At 41.5% G+C, this 22,534-nt stretch overlaps 1 pseudogene across 1 annotated transcript in view; it reads left to right on the forward strand.

Annotated features, from left to right (window-relative positions):
- LOC110487300 (VPS10 domain-containing receptor SorCS3-like) overlaps window positions 1-22,534 on the forward strand; it is a 433,335-nt pseudogene that overhangs the window by 399,309 nt on the left and 11,492 nt on the right. The window contains exon 21 of the transcript XR_016485458.1: window positions 7,355-7,461. The product of XR_016485458.1 is annotated as a VPS10 domain-containing receptor SorCS3-like (transcript). The remainder of the gene's footprint in view (window positions 1-7,354; window positions 7,462-22,534) is intronic.

Consider the following 22,534-nt stretch of genomic DNA (forward strand, 5'->3'; position numbering starts at 1 on the left):
AGTGCACTTTGTCACTTGGGATCCTGGGAGCCACATAGTATGTTCATGGCAGTATAGTATAGCACCAGTCAATTGAATTGTGTTGAACTGAGGGGCTCACTCAGATATAGAAAGCTCTGGATCTAGCTTGGGCTATTAATTGCTAGCCTCAATATAGTGTTACAGCATCTCTTTTCATACAGAAAGTTTTGTTTTCAAAATGTTATGCCCTACAATTGATACTTTATACGGTATATGGTTCTCTATTGAGTTTTATGAACACTGTTTGCATGTGTTACATACTCCTCCATATACAGTTTAATCCTATCAAACCATCCCTCCTTTCACCCTTTCTCTAAAGGAAAATCATATTAAGGCATATTAATCCATTAACTGCTCTAGTTGACATAGTGTTCATAGACTAGATATTGAGCAACAATAGCAAAACATTTTTTTCATGATTTATTTTTATACTCCTGCTGTTCGCGTACAGTTCACCTTCAAGATGAAACATATTCCATCGTGTCAAAGTAAACAACTTCACACGATAAAGCGAAGATGAGGAGAAGAAGGGGCATCAACATCGCAATTAAAGTTAGGGCCCATTAAACTGTACTGTTGCCATACTACAGTACAGCTCTATGGCTGACAATAGTGACAGCCAGGCAAGGCTGCACTTTTGCTCCTCAGCTGATTCCAACCCAACGCCGAAAAGAGGTTTGAATGGAGAGTTCAGGGGCTGGGTCAATGGCTTACTGGTGCTCTTCCATGTTGTCCCTAGGAGGGGTGCGTCACTTGAGTGGGTTGAGTCACTGATGTGATCTTCCTGTCCGGGTTGGCGCCCCCCCTTGGTTTCGTGCCGTGGGGGAGATCTTCGTGGGCTATACTCGGCCTTGTCTCAGGATGGTCAGTTGGTGGTTGAAAATATCCATCTAGTGGTGTGGGGGCTGTGCTTTGGCAAAGTGGGAGGGGTTATATCCTTCCTGTTTGGCCCTGTCTGGGGGTATCGTCAGACGGGGCCACAGTGTCTCCCGACCCCTCCTGTCTCAGCCTCCAGTATTTATGCTGCAAAAGTTTGTGTTGGGGGGCTAGGGTCAGTCTGTTATATCTGTAGTATTTCTCCTGTCTTATCCGGTGTCCTGTGTGAATTTAAGTATGCGCTCTCTAATTCTCTTTCTTTTTCTACATTTCTTTCTTTCCTTCGGAGGACCTGAGCCCTAGTACCATGCCTCAGGACTACCTGGCCTGATGACTCCTTGCTGTCCCCAGTCCACCTGGTCGTGCTGCTCCTCCAGTTTAAACTGTTCTTCCAGCGGCTATGGAACCCTGACCTGTCCACCGGACGTGCTACCTGTCCCAGACCTGCTGTTTTAAACTCTCTAGAGACAGCAGGAGCGGTAGAGTTACTCTGAACGATTGGCTATGAAAAGCCAACTTACATTTACTCCTGAGGTGCTGACCTGTTGCACCCTCTACAACCACTGTGATTATTATTTGACCCTGCTGGTCATCTATGAACATTTGAACATCATGGCCATGTTCTGTTATAATCTCCACCCGGCACAGCTAGAAGAGGACTGGCCACCAGGACTGGAGTTTTTCCTAGCCACCGTGCTTCTACACCTGCATTGCTTGCTGTTTTGGGTTTTAGGCTGGGTTTCTGTACAGCACTTTGTGACATCAGCTGATGTAAGAAGGGCTTTATAAACACATTTGATTGATATGATTGAGTTCAGTAATAAGTTAACCCATTTCCTCACCCTGAAAATATGGAAGATGACCGAAGGCTCCCTCTCAGGTTCCAAACAGTGACTGTTTGCAAATTCATTTATTTTAGTATGTTACACAGAAGCTCCCCGCTGGTTTCACCACCAACCGTTAATTCACCTCTGTGTGGTGCAAGAGGTTAACATGTCCTCCTTTTTCCCCAAGAGAGTGCACTTATTCCAGGCATCCCTTTCTCCCCCCCCCCCCCCCCCCATTCCTTGCCTGGGTGACGACTGTGCTTTACTTCACAGAATAAAATGATAGTTATAGGTGAGTCATCATAACCTACGTATAACAATAATGCACTATCACTATGGAAGGAGTTAAGAAGATAGAATAACCCAGTATTTTCAAGTTCATGACGAATGAAAAACAGAATCCACATCATGGTGTGTTTACAATAGTAATTAGTAATTGACCACTGTTTCATCTTATTTATTTAGCTTTGCATACAGTAAGATTGTGAGGAAGCCACTCCAAAAGTGTTTGCTGTTAAAATATTAAAGCAACAAGATACAGTCCTGCAGAGGTGGTTTTTCAGTCGAATTTTGGCTTGGACAATGTTCTCTCCTAAATGTTTACTCATCTGACTGTATGACTCACCTACTCGCCTCCCTTAACCCAGATCAGATTTTTCACTTCAACCAATGAGTTTGGGGAGCATAAAATGCCAGCACTACCCAAGCACACAGAGCCAGAAGGCTTTTTAGACTACCGATCGATTGCAAAGAGAACAAACATGGCCTGAGTGTATTGATTTTTACAGGGGCTATTGCATCCCACCCCCTTCCTTTTCCCTCTCCCATTCCTTCCATGCCTCTTTCCCCTCATTGTGAGTCATTCCCTTGCTCTGTATTTGTCCACTACTTTGCTACTCAAATAGTGATTTTAAGGCTGATAATTGATGTTCGTCAAGTGCATGTGACTCGTCTACTATGCCACTCCATTGTCCGCCGATAGGGCCATAGAGTACCCATAAAAACATTAGTGGCTTTTAAAATGGACACTGATTGCTGGTTGGAACTCGTGCCTCGCTGGTAAATCCAAAGTGGATGAAGGCCATTATAAAGAAAAACATTTAGTAGTAGCTATTTTGAAGGCATGGAGAAACAGTTGTTTGGCAAGACGTACTTTTCCCATCGAGAAAGAAATACACTTTTGCGAAAACATGGAGTTTGAGATTGGATTGAAAAAAGGATAACACTTTATTTGACACCTAGGGTCATAACACATTAGGACACGGTCATAACCATGTCATAGGAGGTCATAACAGCTGAAACAACTTGTCATAAACTGTGTCATTACATTTTGCGTTATTTTAAGGCTGGTTATGACACCTACGTAACAGTGTCGAATCCCGCAAAACCTACCACACAAGGCAAACCGTTCCATTACACCGTTGCCTACTTGTAAACAGTAGGTTTATGTTCTATTACATTTTCTAAAATGTACCATATTAACTTGCAAACACACATTGATGTCAGACATGTACCTACCCCAATGCTCTGTTGCTCATGACTAGGATCAATGCAGGAGCAGATTTCAGGAGCAGGACAAGACACCCACTTTGTGACTGATGACTGACATAAGAGCACGTATGTGATAGGTCTATCTGGCTTATATGATTATGATAGTTATTATGCTTCTTGACAGTGTCATGAAGTGTATTTTCTTAGTCCAAGTAAAGTTACACCGGATTGTCATAATGCTTCATGACAGTGTGTATTTTCCCGTAAATTATTCAAAATATGATGAAAGAAATTCATTACAACAGCATCCAAGGATTTAACTCTAAATTGTGTTATTTATTCAAATGTGTGTTTTCCCTGCCAAGAAGCTTCCTGTCCCCTGGATGCAGCAGATTAACATAAATCAGAAGAGTATTCTACAATGCAGTGACAACGCTAAAGAAAGCTAAAAACCTAAACTTCATTCTGTGTAGTTATGTGTTAATAACATTTAGACTACGTTACCCAGAAGGCTATGCGGAAGGCAGATGGTTGAAAAATGCCTTGCATGGCTAAACATGGAGTTTTCTTGCTGAAGTACATGTTCATTAAAAGTAGTTAAACCTACGCCCCTGTTTGTCATTATATAAGGAACAAACATAACACATACCAAATATACTGTATATGGCAATAGCAAACACGTTCACACTTTCTCAAATACATTACAATCATGTTTTCTCAATATTTTCATAACAATAGCTAAAGCTAGCTCTCAACTATTCATGTAGATGGCTACTTAACAGTTAGCTACCATCGAGTTAATGTTTGTTTAGCCAAGGTTAGCTTCCATACCACTAAGTATGGTGGTGTTCAAAACAATTAATTACATGCATACATTGTTGAAGCAACAACAGTACATCTGATTCACTCTCTCTCTATATAGTGCTATTTGTACAAATTTATTATAGAAGTCTTCCGTACTAAATGTAACAAAAATCCGTGGACAACTAACAACATTAGCTAGCTATTGTAGGCGCTAAGTATACATGTATATAATGTTGTGAACAAAAAGATGTGATTCCAAAATTATGGATTTTTGTTGTTGCTGTAAGGGTAATAATATTAGCCAGATACGCATATCACATACATGACTGTCAGTCATAAGTTCCAGAGGGTATTATGTCCTTCTCCTGCATTCATCAAAGTCATCAGCAACGGAGCATTAGACTAGGCACATGTTCAATATCAATGTGTGTACAATTACAACGGTAGTAAAATTGCCAATTTTAGGACATTTTCTATACCATACTATTTACAAGTAGAATGGATTGGTTTGCCTTGTGTGGTAAGTTTTGTGGGCTTTGACACTCTTACATGTAATAAACACACATTCCTGAGTCGGTCATTTTTTCAGTTTGCTGCAGCTAGAGACTGGAACGCGCTGCAACAAAAACTCAAACTGGACAGTTTTATCGCAGTTTCTTCATTCAAAAACTCAATCATGGACACTCTTTCTGACAGTTGTGACTACTCTGCGTGATGTATTGTTGTCTTTACTTTCTTACCCTTTGTGCTGTTGTCTGTAATCAATGATGTTTGTACCATGTTTGTGTTGCTACCATGTTGTTGTCATGTGTTGCTACCTTGCTATGTTGTTGTCTTAGGACCCTTTTTATGTAGTGTTGTCTCTCTTGTTGGGATGTGTGTTTTGTCCTATATTTATGTATGTATTATTATTATTTTTTAAATCCCAGCCCCTGTCCCCGCAGGAGGCCTTTTGTCTTTTGGTAGGCCGTCGTTGTAAATAAGAATTTGTTCTAAACTGACTTGTAAACATATACAGTACATGTCAAAAGTTTGGACACACCTACTCATTCAAGAGTATTTCTTCATTTTTCGATGATTTATTTACAAATCAAGGCATACTTAACCAGCATAGTTACCACAGCATTCTGTTTTGATATCTTCACTATTATTCTATAATGTAGAAAATAATCAAAATAAAGAAAAACACTTGAATGAGTAGGTGTCCAAACTTTTGACTGGTACTGTATGTCACAACACATCTAAATATGTGTCATAATGACAATATTATGACAACTGTTATGACACATTATGACATGGTTATAACCACGTCATAACGTGTTAGGATACTAGGTGTCAATTAAAGCGTTACCAAAAAAATCAAGTAGTATTAATAATGAATTGTCATCTATTGGTTTGGTGACATATTGTTGCATTGTTTATCTGGAGGTTGCATTGGGTTATTACCACATCTTGGTCAAGCCAAAAACTATTTAATTGTCACCTCCTTCTCCTTTGATTTCAAACATGTTAAATATGTAAATTATCTAAGGGCAGTTTTTGTTATAGTATAATCAGCGCCACATTCTTCCAGTTTATTACACAGTATGTGTTGCACTTTATTTGCGACAGTTGTCATTGTAAAATACTTGCTTTTACCATCATTTTGCATTTACCTCGGGAATATGAATGTTGCTCAGCTTGTTTAAAGCACATTGTTTTTAGTTGGAGTAAAGGCAACCATTTGAAAATAGCAATTTCACACTACCACAGTCTTTTAAATTTAGGAGATTAAAAACAGGGCAGGCTCTCATAATGCACTATCGTTGCTGTGGATCTACCCATAATCCATAGCCGGATTTATTTACTGTTGAATAAACTTGGCGGTGGAGTCATCCCTTGTACCAGCTCTGTTGTTTTGGGCCTACACTACATCATCACACAAATCAGACAAAATAAATACAATTTGGTGCTGCATACTTATTATTATTTGTAAAAAATGTTCACCTTTATTAAACCAGGTAGTGCAGTTGAGAACAAGTTCTCATTGACAACTGCGACCTGGCCAAGATAAAGCAAATCAGTGAGACAAAAACAACAACACAGAATTACACATAAACAAACGTTCAGTCAATAACACAATAGAAAAATATATGTACAGTGTGTGCAAATGTAGAAGAGTAGGGAGGTAAGTCAATAAATAGGCCATAGAGGCGAAATAATTACAATTTATTATTAACACTGGAGTGATGTGCAGATGATGATGTGCAAGTATAGATACTGGGGTACAAAAGAGCAAGAGGGTAAGTAATAATATGGGGATGAGGTAGTTTGGTGGGCTATTTACAGATTGGCTGTGTACAGGTACAGTGATCGGTAAGCTGCTCTGACAGCTGATGCTGAAAGTTAGAGAGGGAGATATAAGACTCCAGCTTCAGTGATTTTTGCAATTTGTTCCAGTTATTGGCAGCAGAGAACTGGAAGGAAAGGCAGCCAAAGGAAGTGTTGGCTTTGGGGATGACCAGTGAAATATACCTGCTGGAGCACGTGCTACGTGTGGGTGTTGCTATGGTGACCAGTGAGCTGAGATAAGGTGGGGCTTTACCTAGCAAAGACTTATAGATGACCTGGAGCCAGTGGGTTAGGCAACGAATATGTAGTGAGGGCCAGCCAACGAGAGCATACAGGTTGCAGTGGTGGGTAGTATATGGAGCTTTGGTGACAAAACAGATGGCACTTTGATAGACTACATCCGGTTTGCTCAGTAGAGTGTTGGAGGTTATTTTGTAAATGACATCGCCAAAGCATGAGTGAAGGAGGCTTTGTTGCGAAATAGGAAGCCGATTCTAGATTTATTTTTGGATGGGAGATGCTTATTGTGAGTCTTGAAGGAGAGTTTACAGTCTAACCAGACACCTAGGTATTTGAAGTTGTCAACATATTCTAAGTCAGAACTGTCCAGGGTAGTGATGCTAGTCGGGCGGATAGGTGTGGGCAACAATCGGTTGAAGGGCAATACTCCACTGGAAGGGAATAGTTTTTAGACAATGTAGTGGTGCCAAATCTCTTTATTGTAAACTGTGGTCCTGTATAATACACTTTTGTTTTCATCAAATTGATTATGGTAAAGCATATGCATTTATGATACGTAACCCTATTGTAGCAGACTGTTGTGATGTAAAATGTATACCTCAACTGTACTCCATGGGTGTTATTAGTGACACAATAATATACAGTATGGGATCAATATTGGCAATGAAGCAAGAAAATCTCCAAGGCGTTCCCAGATTAGCCTTTATTGTGTTGCTCTGTTCTTGTTATGTTTAATGATTGTCTTCCTCTACCCTCTGTTACAGCACCCTTGGTGGATTCCAGCCCGAGACACAGCAGTTCAGCCATGCCGATGCTCACATCGGCAGAATTTCTTGGTTTTATCAGTCTTTCTCATCTACAAATTCAAGAGGTATGTACTGTACTGTGTGATTATATCCTTGAACACTATATCGCAGCACTGCACTAATCACCTGTCAAAATCATTATCATTATTATAATAATATGCTAGAAAAGTAGGGCCTGCAGCAATCAACAGTGAACTAAAGATGTTCCTTTGAAGTAACTTTTCTAATTTTCTTTCATTTTAATTACTGGGGTTTCACTAAAAATGTCTTATCAAAAGCTCCTAAACTGCTGTTTCACATGTGGCTGACTCTGGTGCGTTTGTTTCCTTGTTTCCTTCTGAAGATACACTACTTCTCCTTTTTCGTACCAGTTAATTCCATGTAAAGAAACACTGTAGACTTTATAAACACTATGTATTGTATACACTGCAGGTCAAAAGTCAATATTTTTATACATGGAGATATTGACCCGTATGTGTTCTAGTCCAATAAAAATTATTTGGACAATGTATGTGAAATATTGGGGGGGGGGGGGGGGGGTCTTTCTCAATAAGGAAGTTCAACATTACCAAATCAGCAACTTGCTAATAACGCAATAAACAACGATTTATCACACCATGTATCTTATGTTCAACCCTGGTGTCCATCTCCTTCTCCATGACTTCTTTGGTCGTAGAGAGCTCACTGAGGGTGATCTTATGCATGCTGTCACTCTGGCTGACCGAACCGATCATCTCCTGCTCTTTCTCCTGGTTCACCTCCTCGTGCGTATATGTTAATCCAGGGGATTGTTCTGCAGATTGGTAAATGTAGACAGACAACAGCCATGATACAGGGAATGACTATTTAATGATGACCATCCCTTTGGCAGCATTTCTCAAATATTTATATTCCACTTTTTGTTCAGAGTTTTTTGACAATACTAAATTAACCCCTGGACGTGTTATTATCATGAAGCCAATAGATATCTAAGAAAATCTATCCCTCATTAAATTCCCATACGACATCAATGTCTAATTGTGATATAAGACTGTAATCCGAAGGCATGTACATTTAGCATAATCTTTCTCCATTTATATTTATGATTAGAAATATGTGTTTCATCCACTCGTATTACAAGTCATTTTGTTATTTAATTGTTTTGCTTTGTCGTGTGTCACATTTCAATAAATCTGTTTCCTCTTTAGATTCATGTGAGAATTTCCATATCAATAATTGATGTGTTTTACGCAGACTTTTTCACCATTTAAATAATTCAGCTACTAACAGCCAAAGTACTGTAACAGCATATTAAGCAATTTAATAATAGTTTTCTTCACATAACATCACTGACTCATGTACATGTGGTTCATGTATCCAAATCACTCTGAATCTGTTTACTGGAGTAAATCTACAGTTTAAATCTTCTTCAGGTTTGCTGGGACCCTGTTGAGCTAACGTAGGCTATTGCGATTAGCATGAGGTTGTAAGTAACAAGAACATTTCCCAGGACATATGTCACGCCCTGACCATAGAGAGCCCTTGGTTCTCTATGGTGTAGTAGGTCAGGGCGTGACTAGGGAGTGTTCTAGGTTATATATTTCTATATTAGTGCTCTTGGTATGGTTCCCAATTAGAGGCAGCTGATATTCGTTGTCTCTAATTGGGGATCATACTTAAGGGTTCCCTGTTCCCACCTGCTTTGTGGGATATTGTTTTTGAGAGAGTGCATGTAGCACCTCAGTACTGCACGGTCGTTGTTTGTTTCTTGGTTAGTTTTAAGTTTCACTAAAATATAGATGTGGAACTCCAATCACGCTGCACCTTGGTCCGTCTCTCTACACGATCATGACAGAATATCCCACCAACACTGGACCAAGCAGCGTGTGACGGAGATTAAGGAGTTTTGGAACAGGGAGGAGATCATTGGAGGACATGAGACACTTCCTTGGCGGAAGGGGCATGGAAGGACAACGACGACGCCGGGGACCACGGCCACAGAAACCCCAATATTTTTGGGGTTGGGAGGCACAAGGAGCTGGCAGTCGAGCGTCGAGCAGCGGAGAGTGCCAGAGCCTGTTTGGGATTCGTAGGAGGAATTTGGTGCCATCTGCACTGGTTGCACGCATCTGGCCTCCAGTGCGCCTCCCCAGTCTGGTACGTCCTGTGCCTGCTCCTCGCACTCGCCCTGAAGTGCGTGTCACCAGTCCGGTGCAACCTGTACCGGCTCCACACACTAGGCCTCCATTGCGCATTCACAGTCCAGAGCTCCCGGCGACGGTTCCCAGTCCAGAGCTCTCGGCGACGGTTCCCAGTCCAGAGCTCTCGGCGACGGTTCCCAGTCCAGAGCTCTCGGCGACGGTTCCCAGTCCAGAGCTCTCGGCGACGGTTCCCCGTCCAGAGCTCTCGGCGACGGTTCCCCGTCCAGAGCTTCCGGCGACGGTTCCGAGTCCGTAACCTCCTGCGACAGTCCGCAGTCCGGAACCTCCTGCGACAGTCCACAGTCCGGAACCTCCAGCGATGGTCATCATCCCGGAACCTCCAACGATGGTCAGCGGCCCCAAAAAAAGCGACCTAGAAAAAGCAGAGGAGATTCGCAATAGGTTTCTAAGAAGAGGCTATTCTCCACAATGTGTGGATGAAGCTCTTAATTTGGCATTGGGGAAAACGCGAGGTGAACTGCTAAACACTCTGTGATGTTCACAACTACATATACTTTGAACTCACAAAACTTGGGAGATGATGTCAAGAAACACTGGTATGTTTTATCATCGGACCCAGCTTGGCGTGCTGAATTTAAGAATCCACCACTTATTGTATATGGGAGAGGTCGCAATTTATGCAATAAATTGGTCAATGCCAACTGCCAGCCACAAAAGAAAATCAGCCAGGCCCTTTTACGACCTCTACCAAATGGTAGCTATAAATGCAGAGGATGCGCACAGTGCAACAATATGATGAAGTGGGAATATTTCTGCCCCCCGCTTACAGGAAAACAGTTCAAAATAAATGACATTATTACGAGCTCCACCATCATGTTATCTACATGATTAAATATCCATGTGGGCTGTGCTATTGTCGGTTAAACCTTCCGCTCTCTCAAACAGAGAATCAGTGAACAGAAAAGTTAAATTAGGAGAAAGGACAGGGATTATCCAGTAGCAGTACATTTTAATGATCTAAAACATGACATTTCTACCTTTGGATATTGTGGCATAGAGACATTCAAGATATCAGACAGGGGAGGTGATATAAATAATACTCTGAGCAAAAGAGAATGTTTTTGGATTTTCACCTTCCAGACATTATTTCCTAAATGTCTTCTTGATGAAATGCCTATGTATGTTATGTTGTATATTTGAACATGAACTATGCCCCTATTTCAGATTACTCTGACGATTTTCTTGTGCTGTACCCAATGATTTATGAAAACTTGTTTTGTAGGTCATTGTGGTTTTACAGACGTCTTTAATACATTTTATGTACACACTTTATTCAAATATTTATTAAATAAATCCTTTGACTCCAACATGTAAAGGTTCTAATTTAAAAAACTCACAAAAGCTCTGAGGCCGTGAGGCTGATACGTAAAGCTTAATAATGAGCAGTGATACTATCAAGAGCAGTGTGCTGGTTCCTTCTTTTTTCTCAGATGTAAATACTAAACACACATACAAGATGTATTATCCCCCACATAATTCAACTTTAGTTAGAGGATTTGCATTGAAAGATAATTTAATGTCAATTCAATTATTTATTTGCAGTAAAAACAGCTTTGTGAAATGTATTAGCACAAATCTTAAAAGAAAGACAAAAGAAAGGGAAAATCGTACTTTGCTGCCACTACAAAATAACTTATTCTTCCCTCTCACCTGTCTTCCCTTTTCTCTCGTTTACATCCATGGTTCTCTCTTTTACATCCAAGCACTCCATGCTTGTTGTGTTTGTTGACAGCTTTACATGATGACTACACTGCTTGCGTCGCATGCGTGATCTTTGCAAATAATTTTAGAAATGCATGTTATTCAATTATTGCACCACACCGCTCGCGTGCGCCAACTAGCGTCTGCGTTGCCAAGGGCTAAAATAGAAGTCAGTTCTATTTGTGACGCTGTGGCGCTGCAAATCCTGCCTCTCCCATCTCGTCATTGGTTTATAGAAGCAGATACCCACGTGCCATCTCCTCATTGGTTACACCCACGTGGGTGACTGAAAGATGAACGGAGGTCGGTGGTGGTAATACACCTTTTATGAAAGTTAGTTGCCAATCACCATATAAGTCCAAAGAAGAAAAAGCCTGGAAGGAGGAGAGATGACTAGACGATTTGGTTGAGCGTCTTGTGTGGATTAATTGTCGGAGTAAAGGACCTTGTGCATTTCAGGTAAAATAACAACTCAACGTTTATATCCCAGGACAAATTATCTATCAACAGCAAGCTCACTAAATAGGACAAATTAGCTAGCAACTGCAAGCTAGCTAGCTAAATTGCCATAAATGTTTAATGCTTTTTGACCTGTCCCCAAAATAATCTAATTGGTTCAGAGTTTGTTTTAATATTTTAACCTGCGTGTCTTGATCGCTTTTGGTGTGGGGGGACAAAATAAATGTACGCATGATGGCGGGTACGGTGTTAGGCTATGTCCACTTTAGCCAAAAATCAATGTCATCATATAATGTTTTTGTTGTAAATAAGAGGATAGACGAGAGGAATTTAGTCCTGCAGTCACAGATCCATTTTTTGCTTCATATTCAAAAATCTCAATGAGTCATCATGTAATAGTATTATACCAGCAGACCTACACCACTAGGGGTGTATAAAATCACTGTGACATTTAAGATTGTCAAAAACATTAGCCAATAACTGTTTTTTTAATTTGCTTCTATAGTGTAATTTCCAAATAATTTCCAATCCCCAATATATATATTTGTAAATATAGATATTGTTTTAAATATAAAAATATTTGTTAAATATATTTTCCTAATTTATTATTTTACCTTAACCCTGCCACCCCTCCCCTATTTGGAGTAAACTAAATATATTTTCCTTCTTTATTATTTTCCCCTAACCCTACCACCCCACCCCCTCTCCTAATTGGAATAAACTAATGGACAACAATACTTAGGCTTCCCACTTCCAACATATATACATACTACATATATTTCAGACAGTATATTAGTTATTTTTTTGATTTTATTAGTTTATTTTTTTGATTTTACCCTTGTATTTTATTTAAATGTTCTCTATGCAAGCTCACAGAACAATACACACTCATGCACACTGACAATCCAACACACACGCACACACACAGACACACATAACATGCACACAAACTTATACTGACTCTAGACACACAAACTCATGTACAATCATCATGTACATTGCTGCTACTCTGTTTATCTTATATCCTGATGCCTAGTCACCTTACCCCTATACATATTTTCCTCTATCACTCCAGAATCCCTGCACATTGTAAAAATGGTACTGACCCTGTATATAGCGTACTTCTCTTATTTATCATGTTTTTGTTCTATGTTATATTTAGTACTCCATTGAAATTGATTACTGCATTGTTGGGTTTACAGCTTGCAATAAACGCATTTCACTGTACTTGTGCACAGAACATTACAACTTGAAACTTAAGACTAAGGTGTGCAAATGCACACTTCTGACAGATAATGTCTAGTGTTTATCTTCTTCACATGAACACAACCCAGTCATCCACCTTCACCAAGAGAATCATTGGAGGAGAAGACTAGATATTGCATTCTTAATTGCAGTGTCCCGGACATCAAGTCTCAGTGCATGTTTAAGTGTGCCGTTCAGACTTATTGCAGCCCAATTTGGAAATCTGCTGTCGACTCGTTAGAAGTTGATTATTTACTCAATAACCCATTAGTCAGTCAGCAGAGGAGAGCAGAGGGCAAGACGAGAGTATCGAGATTCGTAAATGTTGTAAACATATGGAAATAGTGTGGTTTTGATGTTGCACAATGTAGACAAAGTTGCTTACAACATGTCTGACAAATACCTGTAACAAGGAATGGCAAGGGTGTGGCGCAAATCCCCAGTTATCCAGGAGGAGGGTAAACCACCCCTGTGTTATTGTAAGTAGGATACCATTGAATGCTTTTCCCCGTTCCCACAAATGTTACAGGTTGTATACATACAAATCAAACACATGTTATGTAGTACTATCGGACAAACCTCCCAGAGCACCAGTGATAAGACCCTACCACTCACTGAAAAACATGTTGTTTCTCATTTTCCCTCTCACACAATTAAAACATTATTTTAATGTTTATCACCCCTGCATCTTAATACAAGTCTCCTGCCTCCTTTTGAAGTAGATACTTACCTTTAGAAGGCCCGGTCACTCTTTCTACAACTTAAAGAATGAATCACCTTGTAAAATATGGGAGGCACACTATTGACGAAATGGAAATGGGATGCTGACCCAGCAAGCATCACTCAACTCCAAGATTTATTAACACTTTGAGCCCCCCATGTCCCCCTAATCAGTCTTTCGTCGACGATAACTCAAAGGACTAATTCATTTTCATTAAAGGGGTTTTTCACACAGAATTATCACTGACAACACTTTTTATTTTTTACTTTCTCACCAGTGAAGAGCATTGGGATGGTTGTGGGTGGAAAATAACTGAATCTTCACAACAATGTGCTGTGAATGTAACGGCTCTCGTTGGTGGTAGGAAGAGTAGACCAAAGTGCAGCGTGGAAATTAAAAAAACACTCAAACAAGATAACAAAAGCGTAAACGAAAGCGCACAATTCTGTCACGCTAAGACACTGAACAGAAAACAAGATCCCACAACCTAATGGTGGGAAAAAGGGCTGCCTAAGTATGATCCCCAATCAGAGACAACGATAGACAGCTGCCTCTGATTGGGAACCACACTCGACCAAAATAAAGAAACAGAAAACATAGAATTTCCCACCCTGGCCTAACCAAACATGAGAATAATAAGGATCTCTAAGATCAGGGCGTGACAGTGAAGTAGATGGTGAAATGCTTAACAAATTTCAATGGACTGAGTTATAACAACATGCATCTAAAAAAAAAATATTTTACCTTTATTTAACTAGGCAAGTCAGTTAAGAACAAATTCTTCTTTTCAATGACGGCATAGGAACAGTGGGTTAACTGCCTGTTCAGGGGCAGAATGACAGATTTGCACCTTGTCAGCTCGGGGGTTTGAACTTGCAACCTGCTGGTTACTAGTCCAATGCTCTAACCACTAGGCTGTAATGATGAAATACCTTCAGAAAGTATTCACACTGCTTGACTTTTTCCCACATCATTGCTAGACAGCCATTTTCAGGTCTTGGCATAGATGTTCAAGCAGATTTAAGTCAAAACTGTAACTCGGCCACTCAGGAATATTTACTGTCTTCTTGATAAGCAACTCCATTGTAGATTTGTAGATTGCCTGTGCTTAGCTCCATTCCATAAATGTTTTATTCTGAAAAACTCTCCAGTCCTTAACGATTAAAAGCGTAAACATAACATGATGCAGCCACCACTATTTTTTTTATATTTTTAAAATGTAACCTTTATTTAACCAGGAAGTCCAGTTGAGAACAAGTTCTCTTTTACAACTGCGACCTGGCCAAGATAAAGCAAAGCAGTTTGACGCATACAACAACACAGAATTACACATGGAATAAACAAACATACAGTCAATAAAACAGTAGAAAAAGTCTATATACAATGTGTGCAAATGAGGTAAGATAAGATAGGTAAGGCAATAAATAGGCCAGGGTGGCAAAGTAATTACAAAATACAAATTAAACACTGGAGTGATAGATGTGCAGAAGATGAATGTGCAAGTAGAGATATTGGGTGCAAAGGAGCAAGATAAATACATACAGTATGGGGATGAGATAGTTGGATGGGTATTTACAGATGGGCTATGTACAGGTGCAGTGATCTGTGAGCTGCTCTGACAGCTGGTGCTTAAAGCTAGCGAGGGAGATAGTCTCTAGTCTTGCAGTATCTTTCAGTCATTGGCATCAGAGAACTGGAAGGAAAGGAGGCCAAAGAGGAATTGGCATTGGGGGAGTCCAGTGAGATATACCTGCTGGAGCGCGTGCTACGGGTGAGTGCTGCTATGGTGACCAGTGAGCTGAGATGAGGCGGGGCTTTACCTAGCAAAGACTTGTAGATGAACTGGAGCCAAAGGATTTGGCGACGATATGAAGCGAGTGCCAGCCAATGAGAGCACACAAGTGGTGGTGGGTAGTACATGGGGCTTTGGTGACAGAACGGATGGCACTGTGATAGACTGCATCCAATTTGTTGAGTAGAGTGTTAGAGGCTATTTTGTAAATGACAAGTCGAGGATCGGTAGGATGGTCAGTTTTACCAGGGTATGTTTGGCAGCATGAGTGAAGGCTGCTTTGTTGCGAAATTGGAAGCCGATTTTAGATTTAATTTTGGATTGGAGATGCTTAATGTGAGTCTGGAAGGAGAGCTTACAGTCAAACCAGACACCTAGGTATTTGTAGTTGTCCACATATTCTAAGTCAGAACCGTCCAGAGTAGTGATGCTGGATGGGCGGGCAGGTGCAGGCAGCGATCGGTTGAAGAGCATGCATTTAGTTTTACTTGCATTTAAGAGCAGTTGGAGGTGACGGAAGGAGAGTTGTATGGCATTGAAGCTCGTCTGGAGGTTGTATTGGATTTGCCCGAAACATAAAGTGTTGCATTCAGGCAAAAAAGGCAATTGCATTACCACAGTATTACTTTAGTGCCTTGTTGCAAACAGCATTCCATCTTTTCACACTGTCAATTAGGTTAGTATTGTGAAATAACTATAACGTTGTTGATCCATCCTCAGTTTTCTCCTATCACAGCCATTGTACTGTTTCAAAGTCACCATTGGCCTCATGGTGAAATCCCTGAGCGGTTTCCTTCCTCTCCGGCAACGGAGTTAGGAAGGACGCCTGTATCTTTTTAGTGACTGGGTGTATTGATAGACCCATCCAAAGTGTAATTAATAACTTCAACATGCTCAAAGAGATATTCAGTGTCAAATTTTCTTTAGCCATCTACTAATAGGTGTTCTTCTTTGCTGAGGCTTTAGAAAACCTCCCCGATCTTTGTGGTTGAATCTGTATTTGAAATTCTGTCACGTCTACTTCCGCTCATCCTCTGCCTCAGCTCGCTCGTCAGGCTTTCAAGCCTCAGCTGGCTCGACAGGTTCTCAAGCCTCGGTTGGCTTATCAGGCTTCCATTGCCAAAGCTACTGGGGATGCCTCAGCCGGCTCCTCAGGCTCCCATGCCTCAGCCGGGTTGTCAGGCTCCCATGCCTCAGCCAGCTTGTCAGGCTCCCGGTCCTCAGCCAGCTCTCCAGGTTCCCGCGCCTCAGTAGAAGCGACAGGCCTGTTCCTGGTCCTCCAGACCGTCCCTCTCGTCGGCATCCTGTGGCTGGAGCCGCGCGTCAGGGAGGAGGTACTGTCACGTCTACTCATGCTCCTCCTTTCTGGGGCTCGTTGCCGCCAGTTTACTCATCATTACGCACACCTGTCACCATCATTACCTGTGCTTCATGAGATACCTGGACTCCATCACCTTCCTGATTATTTCCCCTATATCTGTCACTCCCTTTGGTTGTTATTGTTTCTGTTCCTTTGTTTCATGTCTGTACGCTACTCGTGTTTCTTGTTTTGTTCCATGTTCTATTTGTTATTAAATTCAACCCCTGTACTTGCTTCCCATACACATGACAAATTCACTGCTCGAATGAGGGACCATACATAAAATTGTATATGTGGGTTACAGAGATGAGGTAGTCCTTAAAAAATAACATTATTATTATTAATAATAAACACTATTGTTCCATGCAACTTATGTGACTTGTTAAGATACCCAGATGCAGACACATGAGGCAGATGGTTCAAGTCTCAGAGGTTTATTGAATATAAAGGGGTGGCAAAAGGCAAGTCGCAGACAGGCAGGGGTTCGAAATCCTGGAAATAGTTGACAGACTCAGGACAGGCAAAACAGGTCGTAACTGGGGAGACTAGAACAAAAACCAGAAAGAGGAAAAAACAGGGAGAAAACCACTGACAAGCCTTGATGGGATAAGATGAACTGGCAACAAACAAACAGAAAACACAGGTATAAATAGACAGGGGATGAAGGGGGAAAATGGGAGAAACCTGGTGGGGGTGGAGAAAAGCACAAGACAGGTGAAACAGATCAGGAGGTGACAGGGCTGAATACTTATTGACTCAAGACATTTCAGCTTTTCATTTGTAATTAATAATCAATAAAAATGGAAAAACACTTCCATTTTGACATTATGGGGTATTAAATCCATTTTAAATGCAGGCTGTAACAAAACAAGATTTGGAAAAAGTTAATGGGTGGGAATACTTTCTGAAGGCACTATACATATTTGAATACATTGGTCTAGTAATTCAACAAAATATGATGTTAATAAAATAAAATAAAATCAACGTTTATTTGTCATGTGCGCCGAATACAACAACCTTACAGTGAAATGTTCACTTACAGGCTCTAACCAATAGTGCAAAAAAGGTATTAGGTGAACAGTAGGTAAGTAAAGAAATAAAACAACAGTCCGGGTAGCTTTTTGAACAGGAGTCTTATGGCTTGGGGGTAAAAACTGTTGAGAAGCCTTTTTGTCCTAGACTTGGCACTCTGGTACCACTTGCCATGCGGTAGTAGAGAGAACAGTCTATGACTGGAGTGGCTGGGGTCTTTTTTTAGGGAGGGCCTTCCTCTGACACCGCCTGGTGTAGAGGTGCCTTGGGGTCAGAGGCAGAGTAATTGCCGTACCAGGCAGTGATGAAATCAGTGCTTTCAATGTTGCAGCTGTAGAAACTTTTGAGAATCTCAGGACCCATGCCAAATCTTTTTAGTTTCCTGAGGGGGAGTATGCTTTGTCGTGCCCTCTTCACGACTGTCTTGGTATGTTTGGACCATTCTAGTTTGTTGTTGATGTGGACACCAAGGGACTTGAAGCTCTCAACCTGCTCCACTACAACCCCGTCAATGAGAATGGGGGTGTGCTCAGTCCTCCTTTTCCTGTAGTCCACAATCATCTCCTTAGTCTTGGTTACGTTGAGGGATAGGTTTTTATTCTGGCACCACCCGGCCAGGTCTCTGACCTCCTCCCTATAAGGTGTCTCGTCGTTGTCGATGATCATGCCTACCACTGTTGTGTCGTCTGCAAACTTAATGATGGTGTTGGAGTCGTGCCTGGCCATGCAGTTGTGGGTAAACAGGGAGTACAGGAGAGAGCTGAGCTCCAGTGTTGAGGATCAGCGTGGCAGATGTGTTTCTACCTACCCTCACCACCTGGGGCCAGTTGCAGAGGGAGGTGTTTAGTCCCAGGATCCTTAGCTTAGTGATGAGCTTTGAGGGTACTATGGTGTTGAACGCTGAGCTGTAGTCAATGAATAGCATTCTCACATAAGTGTTCCTTTAGTCAAGGTGGGAAAGGGCAGTGTGGAGTGCAATAGAGATTGCATCATCTGTGGATCTGTTTGGGCGGTATGCAAATTGGAGTGGGTCTAGGGTTTCTAGGTTAATGGTTTTGATGTGAGCCATGTCAGCTAACCTTTCAAATAACTTCATGGCTACGGACGTTTGTGTTCTTGGGCACAGGGTCTATGGTGGTCTGCTTGAAACATGTTGGTATTACAGACTCAGACAGGGAGAGGTTGAAAATGTCAGTGAAGTTGGTCAGCACATGCCCGGAGCACACGTCCTGGTAATCTGTTTGGGCCTGCGGCCTTGTGTATGTTTACCATATTTGCAAATAAATTCATAAAAAATCCTACAATGTGATTTTCTGGATTTTTTAACATCTTTTTCTCTGTCATAGTTGAAGTGTACCTATGATGAAAATTACAGGCCTCTCTCATATTTTTAAGTGGGAGAACTTGCACAATTGGTGGCTGACTAAATACTTTTTTGCCCCACTGTATAACAGACTGACCCTAGCCCCCCGACACATAAACTATTGCAGCATAAATACTGGAGTCTGAGTCAGGAGGGGTCAGGAGACACTGTGGTCTCGTCCAACGATACCCCCGGACAGGGCCAACCAGGCAGGATTTAACCCCACCCACTTTGCCATAGCACAGCCCCCAAACTACTAGAGGGATATCTTCAAACTGCCAACTTACTACCCTGAGACAAGGTTGAGTATAACCCACGAAGATCTCCTGTACGGCATGAAACCGAGCGGGGCACCAACCCGGACAGGTAGATCACGTCAGTGATTCAACCCATTCAAATGACGCACCCCTCCTAGGGACGAAATGGAAGAGCACCAGTAAGCCATTGACTCAGCCCCTGTAATAGGGTTAGAGGCAAAAAATCCCAGTGGAGAGAGGGGAACCAGCCAGGCAGATACAGCAAGGGCAGTTTGTCACTCCAGTTCCTTTACGTTCACCTTCACACCCTTGGGCCAGACTACACCCAATCATAGGACCCACGGAAGAGATGAGTCTTCAATAAAGACATAAAGGTCGAGACCGAGTCTGTCTCTCTCACCTGGACAGGCAGACCATTCCATGAAAATTGAGCCCTATAGGAGAAAGCACTGGCTCCAGCTGTTTGCTTAGAAATTCTAGGGACAATAAGGAGGCCTGCGTCTTGTGACCGTAGCTTACGTGCAGGTATGTATGGCAGGACCAAATCGGAAAGATAGGTAGGAGCAAGCCCATGTAATGCTTTGTAGGTTAGCAGTAAAACCTTGAAATCAGCCCTAGCCTTAGCACTGGAGCTAGCACTGGAGTAATATGATAAACATTTTTGGTTCTAGTCAAGATTCTAGCAGCCATGTTTAGCACTAAATTAAGTTTATTTCGTACTTTATCCTGGTAGCCGGAAAGTAGAGCATTGCAGTAGTCTCGTCTATTTTTCTGCATAATTTTTGGACAGAAGGTTTCTGAGTTTTGCAATGTTACGTAGATGGAAAGAATTGCTGAAATCATGAGGTGAAAGATATATGTAACGTTGGCCAAATCTTCTGGAGGATTCACGTTACAGCTGAGATGTGAAATGTGAAGAATTGGCTTTCATTTTCCAATATGTAAATACAGTCCAGTCTAGCTCCAAGCTTCTATTACCGAACCCACAGGTCTATCAGCAACCATCGACCCCATTACAACGTATTACAGGTCTTTTAGGCTATGTTTAGACAGGCAGCCCAATTCTGATATTTTGTCCACTAATTGGTCTTTTGACCAATTAGTGGAAACAAGATCAGAATTGGTCTGCCTGTGTAAACGCAGCCTAATAGACCTGTAAGACGTTGTAATGGGGTCACAAGGTAAAATGGAGAAACAGGCCCCAAGATTAATCCAACCCTAGGTATAATGAGACTGCTCAGAAGGCTTTCCCCTCGCGAGTCAAGACAAATGGCCCTTGTTTATGCCAGGTTTTGCCGTCCAGCGGTATTCATTTCATGTCTAAGTTGGCCCATCTGCCAACTACACCAGAAAACTGAAAAAGTGTAATAAACTGTAATCGATGACGAGCCTTTATCCGCTATTAAGTGACAGAGTACTTTTATAGTCTGGTGAAGTGCCAATCCCTTGAGGGGACGGTGGCTTTGGAGATGACAATGCTTGCCATATTTCTTGACAAGGGTATTTGATCAAGAGCAAATAGTCTGCCTTCAATCAATTCTTCAGCTCTTACCGTCTACAGGCGGCTCGAGGATAACATAAAAAAACATGGCCACTTAGACAACGCTCATTGTTGATGTTCGAGTGGTAGCGGGTGTCACACGGCACAGATGTCAAAGTAGAGACAATTTACCTGTCAGTATCCAAAGAATAACAAGGGAGCAGATCAGAAGGGGAGGTGGCATGCCATGATACCGTGAAGTCATCCTGTCACCGTAGTTATAATTAAACAAGTGACTCGTAGGAGTACCTCTTACATGTTTGGGTTCAGGAAGGAGGCACGCAGCAACTTCGCTACCATAGTGAAGTAGAGAAAATATTCTAAAGAAATATAACATCTCTAAAATAACAAGATACAGTATAGTGTCACGCCCTGTAGTAGGTCAGAGCGTGACTAGGGGTGATCTAGTATATCTATTTCTATGTTGGTGCTAATGTGGTTCCCAATTAGAGGCAGCTGTTTATCCTTCCCAATCAGTAGACAATGGACCTGATCGGACAGCTCAGAGCCTCTGCTCTTTTCTGTCGATAAAAAAACAATTGGATTGGTGGAAGAGGCAGGGCAGGCCAGGAGCAAGGAAGGAGGGTGTGGTCAAGCAAGGAATCCCCTGAGGCTAGATGCCCTAAGGTTTTTATCAGAACGGGCGTAGATTAGTTTCGCCTTTTTTCTTTTCCTAACATGAGTTCATGGTGTTTTACTTTAAAAATAAAATAGAAGTAAAAAATAAAAATGGAAAAATAAGGGATAAAAAACGTCATTAAAATTATAGCTCACAACTGTGCAGGGGGAGAGGGATGGGGCGCTAAGGAGTGCATTCACATATATCTACACATTTTCATACACAAACAAATGATTGTATTTTATTTTATTTTCAATTTTTGTATTTGTATTTGTATTTTTTAAATTAATTAATTAATTAATTGTTTTTCTTTCTTTTTTCTCTCCTTTCCTCTCTTCTAGGTCAGTTCAGCATTATGGACATGGGTGTATCTGTGGTCCATTTGGCCTGTCCCACGGCTTCCTTCAATGATGGGTTGTGAGTGGCTCTGTTGATGAACTTCTGGCTAATGATTGACTGTCTATTGTTGATTGATGTCAGTCCAGATATACTGTTAACGTAGTGGTTGCTGATGTATCTTGGTAGTCTGTAAGCCATTTTTATTGCCACGTTTTGGACTATCTGTAGCCGGTTCATCTGCTGCGGTGAAGCTGTTATCCAGGCTGGCAGGGCGTATTCAAAGAGGGATCGGATGTAGCTGATGTAGCTGTCTTAGAATGTTATCGGTGGTTGATTTTCCTTTCCTGAAGCCAGCTTGGTGGATTCCAAGGAGGCCCATTTCCTCGGTGTGGCCGCTCAGTCTTTGGGCGAGTACTCTCTCAAACAGCTTCCCGACATGACTGAAGCGGCTGATTGGTCTATAACTTGTAACGTTGTATGGGTCTTTGCCAGGTTTGTGGATCATTGTG

The sequence above is a fragment of the Oncorhynchus mykiss genome, chromosome 13 (assembly GCF_057628025.1).
Source record: "Oncorhynchus mykiss isolate SJ-2025 chromosome 13, ASM5762802v1, whole genome shotgun sequence".
In the NCBI taxonomy this organism is placed as follows: domain Eukaryota; kingdom Metazoa; phylum Chordata; class Actinopteri; order Salmoniformes; family Salmonidae; genus Oncorhynchus; species Oncorhynchus mykiss.